Genomic DNA, 15,564 nt, shown 5'->3' with positions numbered 1-15,564 from the left:
TATGAAAGCACACTAACACACTAGCACACTAACAATATGTTAGTAGATGCACTACAGCAAGGACAGCCACCAGCAGATCAACCAGAAATAAAATATATAACGCTATTGTAGGCCTAAGTAAGCCGTTTGGATTCTCCTATGGCTATTTTCTAGCCAAGTATGAAAGCACACTGCTATGCCAGATGAGATGACGCTGAGTTATGAAAAAATAAACGTAAAATAAAAAGTAAATGGCAGACTGTGCCTAATTGAAATCAAACCCTTAATAAATTGTCCCACTTCGGTCTTTGCGATGGATATGTGCGTCACTAAGCGCTAAACACAACGGTCGCAAGTCTCACTACAAATTCCTCACAATATGGTAGTAGATGCACTACAGCAAGGACAGCCACCAGCAGATCAACCAGAAATAAAATATAACGCTATTGTAGGCCTAAGTAAGCCGTTTGGATTCTCCTATGGCTATTTTCTAGCCAAGTATGAAAGCACACTGCTATGCCAGATGAGATGACGCTGAGTTATGAAAAAATAAACGTAAAATAAAAAGGAAATGGCAGACTGTGCCTAATTGAAATCAAACCCCTAATAAATTTTCCCACTTTGGTGTTTGAGGTGGATATGTGTGTCACTAAGAGCTAAACACAACGGTTGCAAGTCCCCCTGCAAATTCCTCACAATATGGTACTAGCTGCAAATAAAAAAAAAAATGTATAACGTTATTGTAGCCCTAAGAAGGGCTGTTGGGTTCTTGGAGAATCACTCCTGCCTAACACTATTCTAATAGAACACCCTAACGCTTTCCCTGACCAGCAGCAGCTCTCTCCCTAGCGGCATCCAGACACAGAATGATCCGAGCAGCGCGGGCAGCGGCTAGTCTATTCCAGGGTCACCTGATCTGGCCAGCCAACCACTGCTATCGACGTGTAAGGGTACCACATCATGCTGGGTGGAGTGCAGAGTCTCCTGGCTTGTGATTGGCTCTGTTTCTGGCCGCCAAAAAGCAAAACGGCGGGAGATGCCATTTTCTCGAGCGGACAAAGTATTCGTCCGAGCAACGAGCAGTTTCGAGTACGCTAATGCGCGAACGAGCATCAAGCTCGGACGAGTATGTTCGCTCATCTCTAGTAATAACCTAAAACTAAAACCTAGTAAAGGGGATGCCCCAAGTTTGGTCAGGAAATGCCTGTGCAAAGCACCAAAGGTCAGGGAAATATTGTCCAATGATTAGGGACGCTGTGTGCCCACTGGACCTTTAAGTATCTGGAACTGATGCACAGCCATGCCTTAGGACTGCAACTCGAATATAGCTATGGCAAAGACAGACATGGATTGCTGCAATTACATGGACTGATGGAGGGACAGTTCGAGAATAAATCCTTTCACACCATTAAATACTATTAGCACTGTAAAATAGCCGAGCACATCACTTTGCTATCTCAGGCACTCATACACTGGTGAATAGGATTGCTGGAGATAGCCAAGTGATTTGTTTTGCAATTTTCATTGCTTCCATAGCATTGAATGGGACAGCAAGACACATGTACGACTTGCTGCCCCATCCATTAGTGAAAATGTTGCCCTGGATTGTCTGGATTGTTGCAACCCCTATTCTTCTGATCGGTGAGAATCAGCTGTCGGATCCCCACCCATTAGATTGTTCTCTCGTATTCAGACATTCCAATATCAAAGTGCTGGACATAAAAAGGACTCGGGGCTAAAAGGTTGATGTTTCTATATTTCTGTTTCTATCTATTGATTTTCAGCTCCTAGTCCATTGTACAATGTTTTATACTCTACTTTTCAGAAGTGTTTTTCGAAATTGTACAAAGATGAGCTATGTGAGCCTCTAATGCCTGGTTAGCAATGGTTTGTACATGATGAAAACTTTCTTCTTAGTTTTCAACAATATAAAAAAAAATCAATGAATAAAATGGTGTTTTCTTTCTCTAGGTATTTGTATTTAAGGAAGCATTATAAAACATCTCCAAAAATCACAAATTATGGCCATTATGGAGCTGTCACACTTCACAATATGATAAGACAAGAGTGCCGTCCACCGTTTCTTTCATTGGCGTAGAATCTGCTAAAAGCAATTTAGCCCTGTCACCAGACTGGCAATCACTGGAAATGCCAGGGGAGTGAGCACAATAGCTGTTGATACAAAGCTAAAATACTGAAGGTTTTGCCTGATAAATTTTTATCTGTGTTATTATATGCATAAAAGGAAATGTGTCTTTTCATGGAGAAATCAAAGTGTTTTTCAAATGCTATTTTTGTCCTTAAGTTAACCAGAGAGTAGAATTTGAAATCTTCCTACAGTATGTTTCCCCTAAATCCCTTCCTCATCCAATCCCTTCCCTTCATTGGTTGAACTTGATGGACATGTGTCTTTTTTTTAACCGTATAAACTATGATACTATGATATCACAATCCAAACTTGGTAACAATGTTACTTCAATTGTCAAAAGATCATTTCTTAAAACTCTTTTGAACCTCCTCAATTTAGGGCTTTTCAACAAGAGATTTTTTTAACATCCTAATTGAATAGCTACAACATGTTTTATTTATTGGGTTTGTGAAGAGTTTTCCTGGAATTTGATATTGAAAACCTGGCACACTCCAATGGGATCTGAGGTTTAGTACCCTACCCTTACCAATGCATCCATCATGTGGTTGCTGTGAATTGCTTATCAATGTGTTGTGTAAGACTTCCACCAATCTGATATTCATGACCTCTCTAAGGCCCCTTCCACACTAGCGAGTGTGATGCGATGAACTCGCATCACACTCGCAACGCAAGCTGCCGGGAACGCACGGCCCGAACGCTGCACCGCGGGAGTGAACTCAGCATGTCAGTTCACTCCCGCGGTGCAGGGTTCGGGCCGTGCGTTCCCGGCAGCTTGCGTTGCGAGTGTGATGCGAGTTCATCGCATCACACTCGCTAGTGTGGAAGGGGCCTAAAGGATAGGTTTTTAATATCAAAGTCCTGGTAAACCCTTTTAATCACACCTGTTACCTGGAATGTCACTTTTAGACAGATAAGAGCTATAATAATAACCAATGGGGAAATTATTTTGTTACAGTTTATTGACATTAAAAATGGAGATTATATATAATATACAGTAACAACACCCCATATAGGAGGCAACAGGCTACTACCATGTCGTAGAACAGGACTGGCCCTTCTTGTATAGTTGTTGTGCATTTACTTTCCAATCCAGTTTTTTGTCAACGTGAATATCCAAGTGCTTATAACTCAATAACTTCCACTTTCATGTCATCAATCACAATTTTGGATTCCTTGGTCTTCCTTAAGTTTTTCAGCTGGAGTAAGGGTATGGTCTATTGTTAAAACTATCAATAGCCCCACAATAATCCATGTTATCCACTGGGCCATTCTTCACCATTATTACAAGTCATCGCTTAATCTCAGCAAATGACAATTTTCAGTACAACATCTGTGGTCAGAAGGAGCATCTGTGGTCTCAAAAGAAATGTGACAAAATTATCCCCTGAGAGGTCCCTATGTTACTTTTTACCACCGTGGATTTACATTTTCCCATTACTATTCCAGTTTACAACACCTTCATGGACTTCCATTGAGCTCAGTTTTGCACAGAGCATTTCTGGTTTTATTGTATTTAATGCTGAAATAAATTTAAAAAATATCAACCGAACCATGGCACCACGCTACTCCAGGTCAGAGTACACCGGGTGTAATAGATAGATTACTGTGTCCTCTACTCCTCTACCTGCTGTCAGGTTTTAATATCCTATGCCCTGCTGATTTTAAAAATATTTCAGTGTTCTGAATAATTTCAGTAGTTTATAATAGTTTAGTTCACATTACCTGGCTCCCTGTTAAGAGCATGTGATGAGTCCCACAGGGGGAGAGCAGCTGCAACCTGTTTGCCTGTGTCTCTTCATGCATTTTTACTCTTTTCCCCAAAATCCTCCTCCCTTCTCTGCCTGCTCCGTGCACATTACAGGAACTGGTAAGGGGATGAGGAAGCTGCATGAGTTATAAACTATTATAAACTACAGATTATATGTGCTCAGAAATCTATGGGTATAGTATTAATGGTTAGTTTAATGGATATATATGATACCAGCAAATTCAAAATGCCTACATAAAACAAATAAATTCCTATTCTATTTCAAAATCCGGCTTCTTGGTACTTAGGACTGTGATTTAAAGGAGTTTACATGGATAACAATATGATTGGTATAGGTCCAACTGCTGGGACCCCCACTGATCGTAAGAACAGGGATCGTGTTTTCAAAGCTGCATATCATCCATGTGTCCTGACGCTCCATTCAATATCATCAACCTGTCGAAAATTGGAGAGCATTGCACTCGGCTATCTCGGGCATGCTCATGGACAGTGAATGGGTTGCCAGAGACATAGAATTAAATGGAGAATCAAGACAAATTCTAAACATCATTTGGCAAGAATGGAAAACCTATTCCTTTGAAAGGTGGGGAGACAACAATTGTAACCTCACTAATCAGATTGTTCTCAAAATCAACCTTGGTACAGCCCATGTAAGGAGCTATAATATTCGTCGAGGGGCAGCCACACCCAAATAAGCAGGGCTGGCCAACTCTCTTCAGACAGATGATGTCATGGAAAAGGATCGGGAATGTTAATCTGAATGGTTAATATTTGTTCTCAGAAGAGATAATCCAGCACTGGAGTTGTACATCAGCTGCTTACTCACTTCTTTTTATTCAGAAAACAAAATAAATTCATTGCCGAATTCTGAGAACAATTGTGACATATTTTTCTTTGTTAGTGCAACAAAAATTTACTATGACCTATCCCAGCCATCCATATATTTATAGCCCTAAATCTTGTCAGATTGAGATGTTTCACATAGACGATTTTTCATTATAGAGGAACAAATTGTCCACTTTCATTTCTAGCTGAGAGCATTGACCTGGATAAGAACATTCAAGCTCTTAAAATAACTTGGTGCATCATGTAGTTAACTCAATATGAATAATCCCCCATAGCGTAAAGGGTTCAAGTATTACGCAAAGACATTAACTTAGATTAACGTAACTTAAATTAGAACTCAAACTGCAAATAATAAAGTTGCGGAAGGTAAATTATACATCATTGTGGAGGTTCCATTATTACACATTTGTTATCTCTGTTATAGTTTTTTTATTGTACCTTAAATGGAAACCATCACCAGATAAATGACCTGGTTATTAACCAGGTTTTAAAGTTAAAGAAGAACTAAACTTTTGCCAAAATTCAGATCAAGGACAGAAAATAGAAGAAAAAATTACAATAAGATTATTTTTGTAAATCAGAAATATACATACGGTATAGGTGTCAAAAAAGAGGAATATGCACAAAAATAAGAATACAAAATTCTAACTTTATATCTTTTACAGGCAACCATTAGCACCTCTGGCCATTGAATAAGAGAAAAAAGAGTGCCCATCAATCTGGGGATATGCCGAGTCCAAGCTAACAAGGTGTTAAAGGAAATCTCCCGTTTGATTTGATGCATTATGAACCAAACATACCTTCAGAATGCTGTAGCTACACTGATGCAGAATCATATCTTGTTTAATCCCTGAATTGAGCAGTTTTGCTAAAAAAACAATAATAAAATTATGATTATGAGGCTGTGTTGCTCCTGTGGCTGCTCTGGCACTTCTCCTCTTATATACACTGCTCCAGATAATGATGTAATCGATGTATTGTCCCTGAGAGGCAGAAGTAATCAATCACTGTGCCATCCTCCAGCTGCTGTGTATGAGTCATCCGACTCAGGTTGATGAGTCCTGTCTGGACATAACAAGCTCAGTGTAATGTGTTTATGAATAGCAGGTTGGATACAATTCAGCTTTTCCAAGGTCCTGAATGTTATGATTGTTTTTTCAGCAAAACCACTCAACTCAGGGAATAAACAAGATATGTTTCTGTATCAGTGTAGCTACAGCATTCTCAAAGTATGTTTGGTTCATAATGCATCAAACCAAATGGTAGATTTCCTTTAAGGACCTGACCCTCCACATCCCACAAGAAAGATAAGGAGGAGATGAATAGAGTATGTCTTTGTATGTCTTCAACATGCTGTAGGTAAGTGGATAAATGGGTAACACATTTCGGGGGCATACTGCTCCCTCCCAGAATACACAATAATCGGTATATGAAGGAGTAAAAACACTCATGCACATATATACACTCACCGGCCACTTTATTAGGTACACCTGTCCAACTGCTCATTAACACTTAATTTCTAATCAGCCAATCACATGGCGGCAACTCAGTGCATTTAGGCATGTAGACATGGTCAAGACAATCTCCTGCAGTTCAAACCGAGCATCAGTATGGGGAAGAAAGGGGATTTGAGTGCCTTTGAACGTGGCATGGTTGTTGGTGCCAGAAGGGCTGGTCTGAGTATTTCAGAAACTGCTGATCTACTGGGATTTTCACGCACAACCATCTCTAGGGTTTACAGAGAATGGTCCGAAAAAGAAAAAACATCCAGTGAGCGGCAGTTCTGTGGGCGGAAATGCCTTGTTGATGCCAGAGGTCAGAGGAGAATGGGCAGACTGGTTCGAGCTGATAGAAAGGCAACAGTGACTCCAATCGCCACCCGTTACAACCAAGGTAGGCAGAAGAGCATCTCTGTACCCACAGTACGTCGAACTTTGAGTCAGATGGGCTACAGCAGCAGAAGACCACACCGGGTGCCACTCCTTTCAGCTAAGAACAGGAAACTGAGGCTACAATTTGCACAAGCTAATCGAAATTGGACAGTAGAAGATTGGAAAAACGTTGCCTGGTCTGATGAGTCTCGATTTCTGCTGCGACATTCTGATGGTAGGGTCAGAATTTGGCGTCAACAACATGAAAGCATGGATACATCCTGCGTTGTATCCACGGTTCAGGCTGGTGGTGGTGGTGTCATGGTGTGGGGAATATTTTCTTGGCACTCTTTGGGCCCCTTGGTACCAATTGAGCATCGTTGCAACGCCACAGCCTACCTGAGTATTGTTGCTGACCATGTCCATCCCTTTATGACCACAATGTACCCAACATCTGATGGCTACTTTCAGCAAGATAATGCGCCATGTCATAAAGCTGGAATCATCTCAGACTGGTTTCTTGAACATGACAATGAGTTCACTGTACTCAAATGGCCTCCACAGTCACCAGATCTCAATCCAATAGAGCATCTTTGGGATGTGGTGGAACGGGAGATTCGCATCATGGATGTGCAGCCGACAAATCTGCGGCAACTGTGTGATGCCATCATGTCAATATGGACCAAAATCTCTGAGGAATGCTTCCAGCACCTTGTTGAATCTATGCCACGAAGAATTGAGGCAGTTCTGAAGGCAAAAGGGGGTCCAACCCGTTACTAGCATGGTGTACCTAATAAAGTGGCCGGTGAGTGTATATACAGAATGGCAAAAACAAATGTAAAAGTGCATATAAAATATAAGCTTGCTAAACATATACACGTAGGCGAACTTACACATCATGAATTATCCAGGTACAATTAAAAGACAATTCTATAGCAATAATAATACATCTGTACTATAACAAAAATGTAAAAGTGGATACAGAGATGCTAAAACAACACTAAAAGCATGATGTTGCTAGAACCACGAAGATGAGTAAATTAAGTCAGAAATATTGAGTGTTACGGACTTTCCGAATGAGGGGAATGAAAAACAAAATTGCAAAATCAGTCTTGAAAGAGGTAATTGAAGTAAAAATTAATTAATGGGAAAACATGACGGCTTCCAAGCAGTAAGAAAAATTTATTTTGAAACATTTTTCATGGAACATTTTATGATTTCCTTTTCTACTTATTTATTATATTTATACAAGAATAATTATATTTAAGTATTAGGAAATGATACAATAAAAATACCCATTCAGGCCCAATAACCACTGAGTTTTCCCATATGAACAGTTTATTATATGTTGAGAAGAAATGAGTAAACATTTTTTTCTTGTAAAGGTCACAAAAATTCTCGGGCCTCAAGCACATTAAATGCCATTATCTCCAAGACGACCACATTTTTCCAGCTTTCTTCAGCCCGCATGATGGCTTTTCGCAGCTTTTATAGAGTAGCTTCTCTGTAGGTAGTTGTGATGGTCATCTGCTGCTCTGTGATGCCGATGCCTTGAGCAGGTCACAGGGTATGGAGTCATTTCCTTCCATCTAGGTTAGTAACTTTGGCATCTTCATGTAATGTCCCCAGAGTGACTCATGCCTCTGGCCTTCTCAATCCCTTCTTTCACTATCATCATTCACTTCACTTTCTAATTTGAAATAACCAGAACATTTAGTACTGAAGTCGTATTTCATAGTCAGTCAGGTTATATTAGTCACAAATACAGATATGAGTATTTCATTCCCAGTCTCAATGTCATCCCCTGGAGAGGCTTGTTAGTGCTCTTAGCACTTAGGATATTGCGATTATTGATATACGATGCTGATTATTTGTTACTGTTCTGGGTGCACTGATATATCTGCTTTGTTACAATAAATGCAAGAATATGTATTATAGAAATAAAACTTTAACACGCCCTTTAAACATCTCCCATGTTCTGGTGAATAATGACAATCCCGTTCAGGGAAATATGACCACAACAGTGCAGCCCCTGCCTAACCAGGGAGAGGTACAAAAGTATTGGACTGCTGAGGCGTCCATTCAGCACCATGTGCCGCATGGAGGGGCACTGGTTATGCACCCCAGAGTCCTTCTGGTTCCTTTGCATAATTTTAAAAGTTGATTTTAGAAGTAAGAAGCCCATGGGTAACAAATATAAGAAGATTACCACAGCCACAACAACTGGATTTATGAGCAAGTGCTACTGGTTTATCATGATGGCAGACAGTTGTGGGATAGGGGTGAATGTTTGTGGTGAGGTTTGGGTGGTTACCTGAGGTGCTGCAGGAGGAGGATGAGACCAGAGTTAATGGAGGTGTTACACACCCCATATTAAAGGTGCACCAAAAAAAAAATGGTGCACTCTTTTGAAGCAAAGCAGGAGGCACCAGATTCATAAATGGGTGCCACAAATCATGAATCTGACGCCCTCTGCACACTACACAAGTAAACTGCACATAGTGCACTTTGCACTGTTTTTAGTAAATGTGGGCCAAAGACTTTAGAAAAACCTAAAAAAACTAATTCCTCCCAACTTTTGGGCAAAAGAAAAACAAACAAAAGAAAGAGTGACAAAAGCCATACCCCTTTTTTCTTAACCATGCCCATTTCCCCCCCCAGCAAGCATAGTGTTATAATGATAATAATCTTTACATTAGAGATTACAGTCTATGAGATCGACCTTAATGGCCCCCACATAATAATTATTTTTTAACAATTCTTTATTTATATAGAACACACAAATTACGCAGCGCTGCACAACACATGTCAAATTGGTCATAGTATAATGCCCCCTTACTGTGGCCAAACCCCCCTATGGACCCATATAATCCCACCTAATGCAAATCGGCAACATTTAGAACTCATTGTTTAGTAAATGTGCTCCATTATCTCCAATAATAAATGATAAATGTAGTTCTGTATAAAATGCTGATTCTCCAAATCCCTTCTTTCCCTTGCAAGTGGATTCCAGAGGTCCTTGTGTGAATGCAGCAGCGCACACCAATATGTCTCCAAATTCTCATGGATGCTAAAATTTCCCAGGGGTTTAACCCCCAGCCTACATACATGTATCACCAATCCTGTCGATATGTTATAAATGTTCTTGTGGGACAGCCACATTATTGAGCATGAAATGTAAATTATGTCTCTTTATTGGTAAGACAAATTACTGATATTCAGATGCACAAGGGAAGGAAAAGAAACCTTGACATTTCAGTAATGATCCTTTTTGCAAGAGGTCTATTTCAAGCATTAACATTTACATTCATTGTCTAAGTGGCTGTGGTTTGCTAAGTATCTACTAATTGTTCTGATATGAGTCGCGTAATGTACAGATGTGACTTTCCTTTTCCCTTAGCTGAAGATAACTAAAGGGGTTAACAGATATTTAAAACTTAGCTTTTACTAAGGATTCCAAAGTCTTCCAAAGCCTCCACCAGACAGGACTCATAGCATCATCCAGAGACTGGTGCAGAAAGGGTTGTATTACCATTGCAGCTCCAGACCCACAATTCTTCCTGTTCAGAGCACCATGGAGGAGCGTCAATACTGAAAGTAAATTACATTGATTAAATATGATACAATAGATTAAATTGGCATTTTGCAATGATTCAGTGTGATCTAGGTTCCGGTTGGGGCACTCAATTTCTTAAAGGTTTGCCATCTTTACTGAAAAAGTGTGGGTGGACTGATCTGTGACTGTTGTATCCAAAGTAACAGCTCTTACACCCTAAAATACGCTCTGCCCCATCCTGCACCTGATACTATAAGACTGAACCCTAGTCATCCAACAAGCCAAAAAAGTCCCCAAACTCTCGACATGCCATCTTTCACCGAAAGATTTTCGTGTGGACAGATATGACTCCCAGCAAAACATAATGCTGTGCAAACAAGTCAAGAAATGAAGAAAAAACACATGGAAAAAAACATTACTTGTTTACCCTCAAGCAGTCATAACGGCATGAACAGAAAGATAAGACAAGTTTCAATGATGATCCGGTGAACTAACACAGTCCCAGATGTAATAATGCTGTTCAGACATTAAGATCAAAGCTACTTCTCCAGATCACAGTTCCAACAAAAGTGGAAGTTACTCTGCTTTACACATGGCATAAGTGCAGTAACACCACAACACACAATGGAGTCCGCAACACTTCTTCTTATCCATACTGACAAACATGCATAAAAAAAGCTCATATATAAAATCAAAGTCATCCACGTGACTTCTATATCACACAGTGTGATCATAGTTAAAGGGATATTCCCACAAAGGCAAGTTTCTCAAATGTACTCAGGATAACAAAATAACACATTCCTAAATTCACTGTTAATAACAAAAATACAGCATATTACAGATATAACTCCAATCAGTCCTGGTGTACTCAACTTTGGTTGATCCTAGACCTGACCCTGGATCTTCTGAGTTTAGGGTCGGCAGAGTTGAGATGAGCTCCTCTCTGACTATAAAATCCACCCTTGCAATCTAGGACGTGCTCACACACACTGACTTTTTGCCAGCAAATAACAGCAGAGAGTAAAGGAGAGTAAAGCTACAGACAGATAAGATCTTTATCCAGGGGAGGGGAGGTAGGTATATAGCAGCACTGTGTGTGTTATAGGTGAGTTAGCAGAGCTGAGAGTGTCATATTGTGTTATCTCCATCTCATGGATCTCATCATCTCATCTTTGATCTGTCTCCTCACTCTTTTTATGTGTCAGATACTAGTACAATGTTCAGAAGATAAATGAAAGTATGTATAAACCTTGTACCCTAATCATCTAACAACATTGTCACCACACAGAACAAGAGTAATCATGAAGTGTCTGCTTAGAGTGTCCCTGCCCACACTCTGGAATTTTACACTGACCATCGCTGAGTGATTGGAGCTAAAACAGCTATAAAACTGAGTATCATATATACTCAAGTATGAGCCGAGTTTTTTAGCACAAAAAAATGTGCTGAAAAATAATAATAATATTAATAATAATAATCTGTATTTATATAGCGCCAGAACCCTAACTTGGTTTATACTTGATTCAATGAAAAAAAAAACCTCTTTCCGATGCCTCCCGCAGGTCTACTGTCTTCAGCTTTAGCTCCGGCTTCGGCTCCCCTCGTGGTCAAATTATAAAGTAAGGGGTTAAAAATGATCTTTACTGTGTTAACATCACTAGTGGATTAAAATTGAATAATTTTCTTTCATGGCCAAACCCCTTTAACCTAGAAATGGCTTCTTACAAAACATGAACATGTTTCAAGCATCCCGCCCTGCTTCATATAAGGAGTCCATGCTCTTATAAGCTTTGACTGGATTTTTAAGGAGACAGCAGCACCATTTCGGATTGTTCCCCTTTTTGTGTCTTGTAGGCCATTTTGTAGGAAGTGGACACTATAGACGGTAAGAACCAGAAAGATAGGTATTATAATTGTGGGAATTCAAGGGGGGTAATGGTCCAGGCAAACGGTTCCACTTATGCCCCCCTTTCTCCAGCGCGAAAGTTAGGAAGCATGCTCATCTCATACATGTCTCAGCAGGTCAGAAGAGCCAGAATTGAAACCTATCTCATGAAGCTGCAACATTTATATACAACCATGGTTTGCACCAAAAATGGTGACTTCTTGAAAGCCTTGTTTACCAGTTTTCAGTAGTCAACAAGATAAATTGACTTGACTGTTGTTCTCAAAAAGAAATCCAAAAAAAGGTCAATAACCAAATGACCCTACAACTCCTAAAAGTAATTTTTCCCAAGCGTGTGCCAACCAATCTTTACCTAAGGAACACAATCCCCTGTTTCCACTGCATTTCAAATTGGAGGGGAGACCTCTGAATGAACCATATATTATAAAGTGCTACAGCTACTAATTAGTTCACACAACTTTACATTATATGCTAGTAGTTAGTAACATAGATCCAATTGGAACACCTCAGAATATTACTCACTACTATAGAAGACAAGACATTGCTTTAATACATGTTTAAACACAATGGCCAACATTTATCAAAACTAGTGCAGTCCACAAAACTAGCACATAAATATGGGCCTAAAAGTGTTATTTCCATGAAAATAGTGATAAAAATCTGCACATTTTAGTTTAATTGTGTTTAATTGTGTGCCCGAATTTGCTAATTTCTTTCCACTGGGCTATGTTTCGTGAGAGGGGGGGTTTGATCTCCTGGACCCTACAGATTAATCATGATGTACAAACTGATATGGATATTCCTAAAAAAGTACGAGGCTACTACTCAGTGAGGACTTACCATTGCCCCTCCACCATGTATCAAAGGCCCGGAAAGATGTTCTGATTATCACAATTACTCTAAACCACTAGTAAATTCTAGCTTTAGTCCTTCTACTATGTAGATACATATTCTTTTTTAAAGAATGCAATGATATAAAATGATTAGAAAGTACCAAATATATAGGTTAAGGTCCATTAACAAAGACCAGCAATTGAACAAACAAACTTTGAGGAGGTATTATTGGTTATCATTGACCCACACAAAGCCATACACTGACAAATAAATTCTTTAGGGAGTTACTCTGCTCTGCACACTAATATTCATATATTTTGGGACTAATTCAGTCTGAAACTTTTTTGGTCACTCGGATTTGCCAACATCTGTGCAATATATCCTACTACTAACTCAATGGATCCATAGGGTGGATGACATCCTACAGAGGTAGGATTTGACCTTTGCTATCCACAGTAGGCATGAGGAATGGTTCTCCTTGTGGACCTCCTGGATTTTTTTCCAGGCTACCCAGGAATATCGTTGCCTCTTGGATGGACACTAAGTTTGCTCTTAAACCTTCTGTGGTTCTGCTCACCCACTTTCCCTATTTTCGTTCCTTCATTCTTTTTTTTCTTCCCACTTTCTGCTTACCCTGACCATGCTCCATTGTGTTCTCCTTGTTGTTTTTATCTATATCAGTGTTTCTTGACCAGAAGTTGATTTTTGTGTTGCCGATTACTTTTCGACGCCATAAGGTCCTGTCTCTTTGACGATGTATCATTGTGTTTCTTTTCTCTCCAGTGCCGTAAAGCAATATTTTCCATGTAGCAAATTATAAAAAATAATTTCAGGTAAGAAGGTCTTCCTTTGATAACTAATTGGGGGTCATTTACTAAGGGCCCGATTCACGTTTTCCCAACGTTTTACCTGAATATTTCCGCTGAATATTTTGCGCTGATTTTCCCTGTATTGCCCCGGGATTTTGGCACACGCGATCGAATTGTGGTGCATCGGCACTGGCATGCACGCGAAGGAAATCGGGGAGCGTGGCCGAACGAAAACCCGACGGATTCGGAAAAAACCATCGCATTTAAAAAAAAAAAAGTGTTGCGGGACTCTTCACCAGGACTAGGCGGTGAACTTCAGTGCATTCCGGCGGGCCTCGACGGACTGCAGCGCAGCAGCTCCACCTGGTGGACGTCGGAGGAACTACCTTAGTGAATCCCGGCCAGACCCGAATCCACCACAGAGAACGCGCCGCTGGATCGCGAATGGACCGGGTAAGTAAATCTGCCCCATTATGTACAATTGTCTACAATGAAAACTATATGAGGAAAAGTCATTAGTCCCTGTTAGAGATGAGCGAGCACTAAAATGCTCGGGTACTCGTTATTCGAGACGAACTTTTCCCGATGCTCGAGTGCTCGTTTCGAGTAACGAGCCCCATTGAAGTCAATGGGAGACTCGAGCATTTTTCAAGGGGACCAAGGCTCTGCACAGGGAAGCTTGGCCAAACACCTGGGAACCTCAGAAAAGGATGGAAACACCACGGAAATGGACAGGAAACAGCAGGGGCAGCATGCATGGATGCCTCTGAGGCTGCTTAATCGCACCATTATGCCAAAATTATGGGCAACAGCATGGCCATGACAGAGTGACAGAATGAAGCTAGATAGCATCTAAAACATCCAATAATTGACCCTGACACTATAGGGGACGGCATGCAGAGGCAGCGGCAGCAGCGGAAGGCTAGAGAGTGGCATGGCGACATACCCTAAATGGACTAGCAGAGAGGAACCAAAGAAGGTGAGCAAGAAGCGCTCAAATAATATTGGTACATGATAAAAGTTTGCCAGTATATTTTGTGGATTACACAGCAGGGTGGCGACAAAGTTAACATGGAAGCCATGAAAACAATCCAAAATTCTGCCTGACACAGCTCGTTTGATAAGGGGACGATGTATGGAGGCAGTGAACTAGTAGTAGATTAAAGGTACTGCAGTTAAAACTATGTTAGTTGGTTCTTGGCATGGAGCTGGCGCTCCGCTGCCAGGCGAGCTTTCGCCAATCCAAGCCCCTGTCTCTAGGCTACTCCCCAAACAGCACTTCTAAGAACCTTTCGGATAAGATCAAGTGTAGTAGCGTTCTTATAAGTTTGGGATATGGCGGGTGAGGGGAATGTAAACATCTGCGCAAGAAGCGCTGAAATAATATCCATAAATGAAAAAAGTTTTCCAGTATATTTTGTGGCTTACACAGCAGGGTGGCGACAAAGTTAACAAGTTTGATGTGGAATGCCCTGCAATAGCTCTTGGGCGGTGTGCCTTTTATCACCTAGGCTCAGCAGTTTGAGCACCGCCTGCTGTCGCTTAGCAACGGCACTGCTGCTGTGCCTAGAGCTACCGACTGATGGCGCCATGCCCACGGATGGTAATTCGGAGGAGGAGGAGGTGGAGGAGGGGTGGGAGGATTTGGAGGTATAGTAGGCCTTTGAGACCTGGACCGAGGTAGGCCCCGCAATCCTCTGCGTCGGCAGTATATGACCAGCCCCAGGGTCAGACTCGGTCCCAGCCTGCACCAAGTTAAGTGTAGTAGCGTTCTTATAAGTTTGGGATATGGCAGGTGAGGGGAATGTAAACAGATGCGCAAGAAGCGCATGATGCGCATGGAGCT

This window comes from Engystomops pustulosus, chromosome 3 (genome assembly GCF_040894005.1).
Source record: "Engystomops pustulosus chromosome 3, aEngPut4.maternal, whole genome shotgun sequence".
Lineage (NCBI taxonomy): Eukaryota > Metazoa > Chordata > Amphibia > Anura > Leptodactylidae > Engystomops > Engystomops pustulosus.
This window is presented reverse-complemented; position numbering follows the sequence as displayed.